At 64.5% G+C, this 10,602-nt stretch overlaps 1 long non-coding RNA gene across 1 annotated transcript; it reads left to right on the forward strand.

Moving 5' to 3' along the window:
- The first annotated feature begins 117 nt into the window (after positions 1 to 117).
- On the forward strand, positions 118 to 3,726 carry LOC109495067. Its single transcript, XR_002738836.2, has 2 exons — positions 118 to 2,579; positions 3,411 to 3,726. It is a non-coding gene; the product is annotated as an uncharacterized LOC109495067 (long non-coding RNA).
- Positions 3,727 to 10,602: the final 6,876 nt, after the last annotated feature.

A 10,602-nucleotide genomic window follows, 5' to 3' on the forward strand; every position in this document is an offset into this window, starting at 1 on the left:
GCGGGAGGCCCAGGCCTGAGCGGGCTGCACCGTTCCCCTGCCGCCGAAGGGCAGGTGCGCCCGAGCTGGGCAGGTTCCGCGCGCCTACACCAGGTGGGATCGGCCCCCCGGCTGGTCTCTCGAGGGGGCAGCCGAGCCTGGAACCCTGCCTGGGAGGGAAGGCGGGCCTCACCACGCCAACGCTAGACGGCGAGGCCCCCTGAGGGTTAGGGGACTCCCCGATGGGTGGGTGGGTGGGTGGGCGGCCGCCTGGAATTCCACCCGCCCCAGGCCTCCGCCCCCATCTGCCCCATCCTGTGGATTAGGCCCGCGCCCCGCCTCGGCCGCCCTCCCGCCAGACAAAGGCAGTAAAGGCGAAGCCTGCGGGCGGTCTTTCATCGAACGGCGGGCTCCGGCATTTCAAAGGCCAAGTCGGGAAGGCGCTTCGGGGGGTGCTCGCCTTCCCCCCCCCCCCCCCAGATACCTCGGGGTGAGGGTGAGGAGGGTGGAGGCAGGACCTCTCCTGCCCTTCCCCGAGGGCCCGGGTCTACCAGCGCCCTTCCACGTGCCTTCACACACCTGCAGCCTCCCCGATGCCCCTGCCTTCCCCTGGCGGCAGCCCCTCGCAGGGACCCCGCCACCAACCCCTCTCTCCAGGTGGTCAGGATGGAGAAAGCCCGAGGTAGAACCAGGGAAAACTTGGAAACGTTTAGAAGCACGTGAGGGCCAGTCCTTGTCCGTCCAGCTGGAACCTTCGATGGCTCCGAGAGGGGGACCACTGGCAGGCTTGGGGAGGGCAGCCGAACAGGCACCCCCAAGGACTCAGGCTGGACCGGGTCTGAGCCATCGCCTACGCGCCTCCCGAACTGACTGCATCGCGTCCGCTCGAGCCTGGGATTCCTCTCCGGCAGAGGGGCCCGAGGACAGTCCCTCGGGGCTAAAGGGCTGGGTCTGGTCGTGGGCGCGGGAATGGAGGAGGAACTCCGCCGCCCGTGCGGGGGCTGAGGTGGGTGCCTCCCTCCGCGCCCCTCCCTGGCGGCACTTCAGGGGTGCCCAGCTGGAGTTTGCGGCCAGCATGGCGGCCAAGGGGGCGCTTTCGATAGGAGTTGCAGGCCAGCCCCAGGGCGGAAAGCAAGGGCGAGGCCGGGGTGCATCCCGCCCCCGGACTGGAGAGCTTTTGGGGGCGCGGCGCAGGCGTCCCTATAATCGCCGGCGGCTATTAAAAATAAAAACCTCAGCGAGTCGTCATAGCGACCAGACAACAGCCGCTGCGGGAGGGCGGCAAAAACCGTGCCACCGGCGCCGCTGGGGGAGATTCGGGGCACGCCGCGCGTTCCAGCCGGGGCGGGGCTACGACCCCAGCCCCACGGGCCCCGCCCTCCCCCACCCCCGAAAAAACTGGCAGAAACAGAGCCAGGGGCCCGGCTTCCAAGAATGCGACGTAGAGATACAACTGACTTGACCAAGAGGTCAACAACTTGGGTGAGAACCCACGCGACGCGCTCCCTCCTCCCCGGCCCGTGCCGCGCGGCGCCCCGCCCACTCAGGTCCCAAGCGTCTCCCTTTCGGCCCGCGGAGAGGGGGGGGAGGGCACTGGGTGAGCAGGTGGGCTTCGGGGGCTCACCCCGGACAGGGAGCCGAAAGTCCGGAGGCCAGGCGCGTGGGGGGCTGCTGCACCTGCCCGGTGCGCCGGGTCCGCGCTCCTTGCGGATCAGGCGTGGTCACGTGCTTCTTTCTGCCCCGGATCGAGTTTCCCTTCCAGCCGCTATTAGGCGGTTCACACGGTTCATTGCAAATATTTGATAATGAGGCTAAATATACATCGGAATCGGAGGAGGCGTGGGCGGCCGTGCGGAGAGCGTGGGCGCGGCGTTCCCGGCTGGGCGGGCATCCCCACCCAGGCCCTGCGGAGGCGCCGGACCCCGGGACGGGCACCAGGCTGTGTGCTACAGGGAGACCCGCCCCGCGCGCCGCCCCCGGGCCATTCCGGCCCCAGGCTCGGGTACTGTCCCCAGAGGCCAGCTAGAGGGCCCCTGGCGGAAGGAGGGGGCGCCGCAGGGATCTCCAGGGTGGGGAGGTGCTGGCGGGAGGTGAAGGTGCACCTGGCCGCTGGGATGTCCGGTCGCCCCCGGAGCGGGTGCTTCCGGGCTATCTCGGGCGTCTCCGGCGCGCCCCGACGTGCCTGCAGGCCCATAATTAGAGTGAGTCAGGTGCTCTAAATAGGCGGAGAGAGGGGGTGCCGTGCAGCTGGGGTGACTGGTTGGGCGACAGCCACTGGTGCCTCACCATACTGCCCATGATCCCGCAGCAGGGAGGAGTGGGAAGGACCTTGGCCGTTCCTCGGAGCAAAGTAGGGGCCAGAGGGGCACCCGCTTCATTAAGCACCCGGTGAGCTGCGTAGCCTGCGTGTCACCCTAACCCCAGCTCACCTCATTCCCTCTCCACCCGCTGCCAGTACCTGCCTGGGGCCTGGCGCCAGCTGACAAGCCGCTACTGCTAGGATTGCTGTTACTTCCCGGTGGAAGTCACGACGAACATCCACTGACCACCTGGGTCCCTGTGTGACTTCATTTCCCTCACACGGACACAGACGAGAGCAGGTCTGTCCCACCTCTCCCCATTTTACAGATGGGACCACTGAGGCCCGGGAGCCAGACCCTTGGCCCGCAGGGCCGGAGCTGAGGCGTGGCTCCGCCCCAGGCAGGGGGCTCTGATGGCATGGGCTCCTCGGCTCAAGCTGAGCTGCTCAGGTGGCATTTGTCTGTCCCACGGGTCACAGACAGGATGGTGACGGATGCTGCGGCCGCCAGCGGTATATATAGGCAGCAAGACTGGAGTCCGTGTCCACTTGGCCCCCGCGCACGGGGGCAAGGAGGGGCTGGCTGCCCGCCGCCCCCCGTGGTGGGCCTCGGTGATGTGTCTGTCCTCACGCTGCCGTGTCTCCACTCTCTCGTGCGGGAAAGGGGGCCGGGAGTGAGCCTCCGCCCCCGCCCCACCAGGGAGAAGCAGTCTGCGCGCGCGCTCGCGCACACGCACAGGCACGCGCAGCACGCGCAGCTGCCCGGCGGCGGTGCCCCAGCTCGCTGGCGCGGGGGGCCCGCCGAGCGGCCGAGCCCAGGCCTCTGCCAGGAGCCAGACCAGATTTCAGAACAATTTGTAATGACGAGACACGACTCGCTTTATCTCTGGGCAAGGCTCTCTCGGCTCAGGGCAGCTGATCCAAAGGCCGAGCGGGCACGGGCACGGCTCCTTGAAGATCAAGAGGGCCCGTGCAGGCGTTAATGAGGTTATTACCTCGGCCGCCCCAGGCCTTTCCACACAGCCTCCCCAGAAAGGGTGATAAACCTGTCGGCAGGCCGGCAGGGCATTCCCAGTGTTGTTTTTTACTCCCTATTAAATGCTTTTATTTCCCTTTTTAAATTCACAAACAGAAACGGAGTTTGAAACAGCTGTGAGCCCGCAGTCATCTTGCGAGTATGCTGTGCGTCAAGACCCACGTTAAGGGACACTTGGCGGCTTGCAGGCTAGACTGTGTGGTTCGGGAGCCACCAGCCACCCTGTGGCCGCTGGCGTGTGAACCGTGGCTGCTTCACCCAGAGATACGCCGGACACGCACGGCCTCCGTGGCCGAGAGGGCTTCGTGTGCAGGCAAAGGGTGTGACATTTCTCATTGCCGATTTTTAAATTCGTTCCATGTTGAGATGATAGCATTTCGATGTATTGCTTAAATAAATTATATTACTGCAATTAGTTTCACCTGTTTTTCCTGTTTGACGCGGCCACTATAGAACATTTGAAATGTCCTAAAACGATACGTCCATTGGTCAAAGCTCGTCTAGACACATGCAGTTCAAACCTGCAGTGCAGAGCCAGCCAGGTGAGTGCTGGCAGGCCGCCTCCAGCCTTGAAGCCAGCAGAGGTCTGGACCCTCAGACACCCCAAGACCAGCGGAGCCAGGGGACGGGGACACCCCCGCTGGCCTCACCGGCTGTGTGATCTTGAGCAAAGTGTTGGGCATCTTGGAGCCTCGGTTTTCTCCTCTGGATAATGGCCAGCATAGAGGGTTGTTTTAAGGAATACTCATTCACCCCATTCAACAAATACTCACGTACTCCACTCTGTGGAGCACTAGGGGCGCAAAGCTAAAACAAAGCTCTCCTAGAACTCGGGGTCTCCGGATAAGCAAGTGACAAATAAGCATGTAGTGTTTCGGGAGTGGTCAGTAAGGTCTGTTGGAGAGGAAGCCAACCGGCCATCTAGAAAGTCTAGATCCAGTATTATAGGCAGAAACAACAATAGCACGTGCAAAGGCCCCGGGGCAGGAACTGGCTTGTCTTGTTCAAGGAACAACAAGGGGCAGGGGATGGTGGGAGAAGGTGAGCTGGGGGAGGCAGGCAGTGGGGCAGGTCACACAGGCCTTGAGACCAAAGTAAGGCATCTGGACTTTACTCTAGGGGTATGGAAGGCATTAGAGAGTTTGGGCAGGGAACACAAAATGTGGCAGCCTAGACGGGAAGTTTAGCTGCCAGCCTCCCCGGCCAAAGCAGCAACCCCTGTTCCCCTCGCTTGCCTGCTGGGGTCTTCAGGACTTGTGGCCAAGTTCCTGTGTTCTGGGTGTGAATTCCAAGGAGATGGGGCTGGCCACCCAGTCTGAACCCAGAGCCATCCCCCACCTCTTTCCCCAGGCACTGCCCACGGGCCCTGTCCCTCTCGGGTCTGTGACCATGGACGGGGCGGGAAAGGCCTGCAGCAGCCCTTGGCCATCAGACAGACAGGACTCACCCCTGCCGGGCAGAGGTCAGAGCTAGCGGCTGGACCCCGGGACGGCTGGGGATATAGTGCAGGGATGGCCTGCCAGGCCTCCCTGAGAGAGGACAGTGAGGTCACACCCTCCAGAGACATGGGCCCACCAGACGGAAAAGCCTCCCGACGTCAGAGAGGCCTGCACCTCCCCGGATGGTAACACAAATCTGACCAGAGCTGTGGGGTCAACTCGGGGGACCTCCCTCACCAGGGGGAGAAAGGTGCTCAAGTGGCCCGTAGAAGCTGGGCCAAGGGGCTAAAGGTGCATGCAGAAAGCAGAGACTTCTAGAAGGAAGAGGCAAATGGGTCACGGAGCTACCATAATCAGAACAGGGAGGCTCTCGTGTGACAAACGGACCGGAACCACAGAGCCCAGAAAAGAGTCCGTCCCAGAGGAAAAGCCGTGAGAGGTACCGGCCTGTTTATTCCATAGGACAGTCTGGAAGAGTGACCTGCTGAAACCACACTTTACCCCCAGCGCTAAATGCACTTCAGGGGGATCCGGCAACGGTTCAATGAATGTTCTGGCACACGGGTGGGGTGGGTGCCTCTCTGCAGGGGGGAAGCTCGCACCGCCGCCTGCCGCGCTCCTGCCAACGTCCGTGCTCTTGGCCAGCCTCGCGGGAGCAAGCAGCCCCCTCCGGGCGGAGGGGCGCTCCACAGGCCCCCGAGGCAGGTTGCTCTGGGGACAGCAGACGAGAGCGTCTGGACGGCTCCACCAAAACCCGGGCAGCCAGGGACGCCACCAGGACCAGGGAGAAAGGGACGGTCGTGCTGATGCCGCGCGCCTTGGGACCTGGGGTGAAAGGTCACGATGCCGGAGGCTTGCTTCCAGCGGCCGGGGTCCGGGTGTGAAGGTGACCGGTGGGTCGACAGCGGCCAGCGACACACAGGTGACTGCGGCTTCACAGAGCCAGCGGAGCGGGGGACGCGGGAGGCGGGTGAGCCGAGGTTCACTGTCAGTTCTCACGCCTGTTCTGGAAGGCCGACAGCGCTCAAATACAAGGCTGTGGGGGGACGCTGATTGCTGTTTCCCAGTTTTCCCACGGTTTGCCGAAGTCCAGAAGACAGGGAGCTTTCTCCGGAAGACAGCACGGACCACAGATCACTGTGGGCAGCAGGGCCGCCGCTCACAGTGTTCAGGTTCGACAAAGCCCAGCATAGAAATTTGAAACAGAGTAAACACTTGAAACCCCGAACGCAACCGCTGTCCCTTAGGATCGCGTGCCCGGCCTCCCCGTGTATCGATCCGCGTAGGAAACGCGTGTGCTGGTCACAGCCGTCTACCTGCCGGGTCTCCTTCGCGGATCCCTCCTCGGGAAAGCACGGACTGACACACACAGGGCAAGCAAGCCCTGGGGGCACCCGGCCACAAGGCCGGTGGACGGGCCCACGGACAGCGCGAGCAGCCCGAGCGGAGGGCGCCGGCAGGAGTGGGGGAGGGGCGCAGCGACGCTGACAGCGACTTGGCACCTCGAGCCCTGGCCGTGACCCAACCCTGCAGCCCCGCGTCTGGGCACCTGGCCTAAGGAAATGGCCCGACCACAGAGCGGCGGCGTGCGCGGGGGGCTCCGCGGGGGGGGCGCGACCGGTCCCACAAACACTGGAAACAACCTAAAATCCCAGGTGTGAGAGGCCTTGTTTTCCTGACCCTCTGGTTGGAAACTGTCCATCCCCGGGACGGCGGCGAAGACAGCTCTCCGAAGTGGAAACCACGGAGACGGGACGCTGTCCACGGCGGGGTCAGAGCATCCGCCGCTGGTCTGGCTTCCTTCCGCCCAGCGTCCAGGTGGCGTGGGGTGCGGGTGTCACTGGTGCGAGAGGTACAGTCCCGACTGTTTCGGAAGAGACACCCAGGCTCTAAAGAGGGCAGCACTCCCCCCTGCCCCGCCTCCCTTCCCTCCACACTGCAGGGATGGTGGCCCTTTTAGAGCAGGGACACTGACCGGCGGGGGGTGGGGACACGATGCCCCGAAGGGCCAGGCTGCCTGCGGCCCTCCTTGGGTGGTCCTCAGCCCTCCAGGCATCCCCCACCCCACCCTGCACCAGGCCGGCCTGGGAGGGGCCGCTCTGTCCCGGCCCGCTTGGCCCCTGACCCCTGCCGGCTGGTGCCCCCCCCCCCCACCGGGGAGGGAGCGCCGGAGCTCAGGGCTCACACCTGTGCTCTGAGTGACCCCGGCAGTGTCCTTCCTCCCTGGGGACAAGGGCTGTGGGCCCAGCAGAGGGAGAGCTTGACACCCCTCCCTGTCTGTGACTGCCGGGAGGCTATTTTCATCTGTGGCTGTTTTTCTCGACAGGAGAGAGCAAAGTACGGAGGATAATCTTATCCTTGTCCTGCGGTGACCCTTGGGAGACCTGGGGTGGGGGGAGGCCTGGTGACCTCTGCGGCCCAGGCTCCCCTCTGGGGGGACCAGGGGAGCGGCGTGTGGGTCCCCCGGCTTCCTGAGCTCCTACTATGCGCCTGCCGGCGGGACGTCGGAAGGACAGGAGAGAGACCAGGCCCGAGGCCCAGGGGAGCCAGCCCGGGGCTGCGGATGGCTTCACCTCTCTGAGTGCCTGTGGTCTCAGGTGACGGGGGTGATGCCTGGGAAGCAGTCAGCACAGAGCCGGCGAGTGTCTCACTGCCGGGGTGCGGAGAGGGCCGCGTGCGGTGACGCGGGCACACACCTTATGCCCGGCGCTCAGCTCGGGGCGTTTCTGCCTGCAGCTCAGAGCTCCCCGCCCCCCCAGCCACAGGAGCCCTGGGTGGGGGAGCACAGGCAGCGTGGCCCCACACGTGCGGGCGAGGGGTCCCTCCGCACCCCATGTCACCAGCTCCAGTCTCCCCGGGACGGCGCCGCGCTCCGCCCTTCAAGCCTTCACGTGCAGCTAAGATCACAGCGTGTGCCCTGTGAACGCAAAACAGAGCCACCCAGCCCCTACGACCCAAACTCTGGTCTACACTAGGGTTATCTCTGGATCCCCTGAAGCTGACATTCTGGAAGTGTTTTATCAGAGACAACCTCTCTGTCTCTAAGACAGACGCCCTGAGACGCGTTCCTTCCACAGCAGACATTCACCACGCACCTGCTATGTGTGATGCGTGAGGAGCACCATCCCTGCCCTCACAGAGTTGACCTCCCGGAAGGTGGAGACGGACAACACGGAGGAAGGGGTTTACCTGCCTGCTGATGGCCTTGGCCAGAAGCTCTCAGCTGCAGGGTGGGGGGACTCGACCCAACCTGGCTTGCCCGGTGGGCAGCCTTCAGGAGAGGTCTGGTCGAGGACGCGGCTCTGTGTGTTAGTGGCCCTCTCTCCCTCGGTGTCTTCCTTCAGCTGAGGCCTCACGGTGACGAGACGACTGCCAGAAGCAGCTGGGGCTCCCTCGTTCACACCGAGCAAGCTCCGTCTCAGAGCACTGCCCTTGCCCCGAAATGGTGCCATGGCGTTCTTGTGTCCCATGCTCCACGCGCCCCTCTGCCAAGACCTCGAGCCCAGAGCTCCCTCCTGAGCCCCAGACTCCACTCAGCACCTCTGCCTGGGTGTCCGACAGACAAGTCTAACTTAACACGGCCAAGACCAGCCCCTGGCTCGGCTGCGTGCTCTGTCCCTGGGGACACCGTCCTTCTGGCCGCTCAGACCACAGCCTGCGAGCCAACCCTGAAGCCCTCTGCCTGTACGTCCGTGTGTCAGGAAATATTGTTGACCCGGCCCTCAAAATGTCTCTGAAACCTGACCAGTGCCTCCCCGAGGTCACCTCCTGGCCCCAGCCCCCACCTTCCCACAGGAAAACTGTCCCGTGGTCCCAGGCACGCCCCTCCACCCCAGCCAGGGCATCTCCACTCTGCTGCTAGAGTGACACCCTCAGACGCGTCAGCCTGCCCTCGGCCCCAGCCTTGTCCCGGGGGCTCCAGGGGAAATTAAGTGTGCACTGGGCTCTGGCGGGAATGAAGTGCATGGCCCCTACTGCCCGTGCCCACTGCTGCCGCCGAACCCGCCTCGCTGAGCCTTGGGCCCTCCCCTGAGTTACAGAGCCTTGTCCCGACAGATAACAGGTTATAAATAATCCTCTCCTCGCCGTGCAGGCTCCCACTGGCAAAGCTGGTGTGTGGGCAGGAAGCAGCCACCCGGGATCTGCCCAGGCCAGGGGCCCACAGCCCCCCACCCCCCCACGAGATCCCGCAGTTGGGACCACCCAGCTGTCACCTTTCCAAGTGGCTGGTGCGGCCGGGCCGAGAGGCCCCCAAGTGTCTCTGAGGGTCTCTCAAGGACTATTGAGGACTGTGGGGTCTGGGGTGAGGGCACCTCAGCACCTGGAAAACCCAGGTCCAAGTCCACGCTCTTTCTAGCATGTTCTGTGGGTAAGTCATGGAGCCACTCTGGGCCTCGGCTTCTCGGGAGTCATAACAAGTCCCAAACCAGGAGGTTAGAACCACAAGGACCACGCACCCCACTGTCTCTGTGGGCCGGGCACCCGGGGCTGAACCAGCTAGACGGCTCTGGGCGCTTCGGTCCTTGCTCAGGCCGCATGTGTCCTCATGACCCGGCGCCAGGCTTCCCCCCACGGGGGGACCCCCCAGAGAAAGCGTCCTCAGCACCCCGTCCTCCACAGTACCCTCTGGGTGACCCACGTGGGTGGGGGACCCCAGGGCGCCCTGGGCTTAAGGGTGGTTTCCAGGGCTAGGCAAGCTCCCGCCACAGGCGCGTGGGGGACTCTTGGACCACGCACCCCTTGCCTCCCAGGAGAAGTTCAGGGGCCTCTCAACCAACTCAGCCTCCAGAGAACGGGTCCCTGGGTCTTCCAGACTCAGCGGGAAGCAGTGAACAGGGCCCAGCCAGGCGGGCGGGTTGGGGCCTTGTTTAGCAAAGGGGGTGCATCCCTTCTGCTGGTGGCTGTGCCTGGGGGCATGGCTTAGCACTTTCCTGAAGGGTCCCCCAAAACATCCACCCACTCAGCTCCCAGGATCCCCCCGGCCCCCCTGGACGCTGCCCGTGTCTGACAGGAGGCTGAATAAAGCCAGGCTCCCCAAGGGCACCCCTGGGTCCAGGAGCAGAGGAGGAATCCCAGAAGGCTTCCAGGAGGAGGCACCTGAGCAGAGCCTAGGGCAGCAGCCAGCAGCCAGCAGCAGAGCTGCCCAGGCCAGGGATTCTCCTTCCAGCCGGGCCCCACCCATCTTATCTCCTCTCCAGGGAGCGATCCCAGGGACCTTCCCGGGAGGGCAGCTGGGCCGCTCCCCTCCCCAGCCCGGCTGCAGTGCTGAGTCAACCGTCTGGAATGCACTTCCAATTCCCCCACCACCCCTCCCCCTCCTCGCTGTCCCCATCCTCCTCCTGCCCGTCCTGCGCCTCCAGTGCCAACCCATCCCTTCCTGACCCAGCCGCACCATTCCGGCCACCAGGCCGCGAGGATGAAGGATGGGCCAGGGACTCCCCAGGGCTCCCTGTCACCCTGGAGGCCAGGGCAGGAAGGAGGAGGTGCCTTCCCAGGGAGGGGGGGGGGGGGAGTGTCTCCTCAGGGACCTTCCCCAGACCCTCTGGCCCAAGGGGGACGTGCCAGCTCTCGGCATCCCGCTCAGCCAGACCCCAGTAGAGATCTGGCCAAACCCACAACGTCCCCACCCTGTCTCCTCTGCACCCCAAGCATTCGTTCTCTCTTCACAGGGCTCCGGCTTCTGGAAGCGGCTGAACAAGGGCCTCGTCCTTTCCTGGTGGCCTCCCTGGAGGAGGGGGCACCTGGAGGACGAGAAGCTCAGCGTGTCTCTCTGTGCCACCAGTGGCGGGGACTCGAAGGGACAGCATCCTGTGGGTCCTTACACCCTCTCGGCTCAGCAGCCCCTCTGA

Source organism: Felis catus, chromosome E3, assembly GCF_018350175.1.
Source record: "Felis catus isolate Fca126 chromosome E3, F.catus_Fca126_mat1.0, whole genome shotgun sequence".
NCBI classification, from domain to species: Eukaryota; Metazoa; Chordata; class Mammalia; order Carnivora; family Felidae; genus Felis; species Felis catus.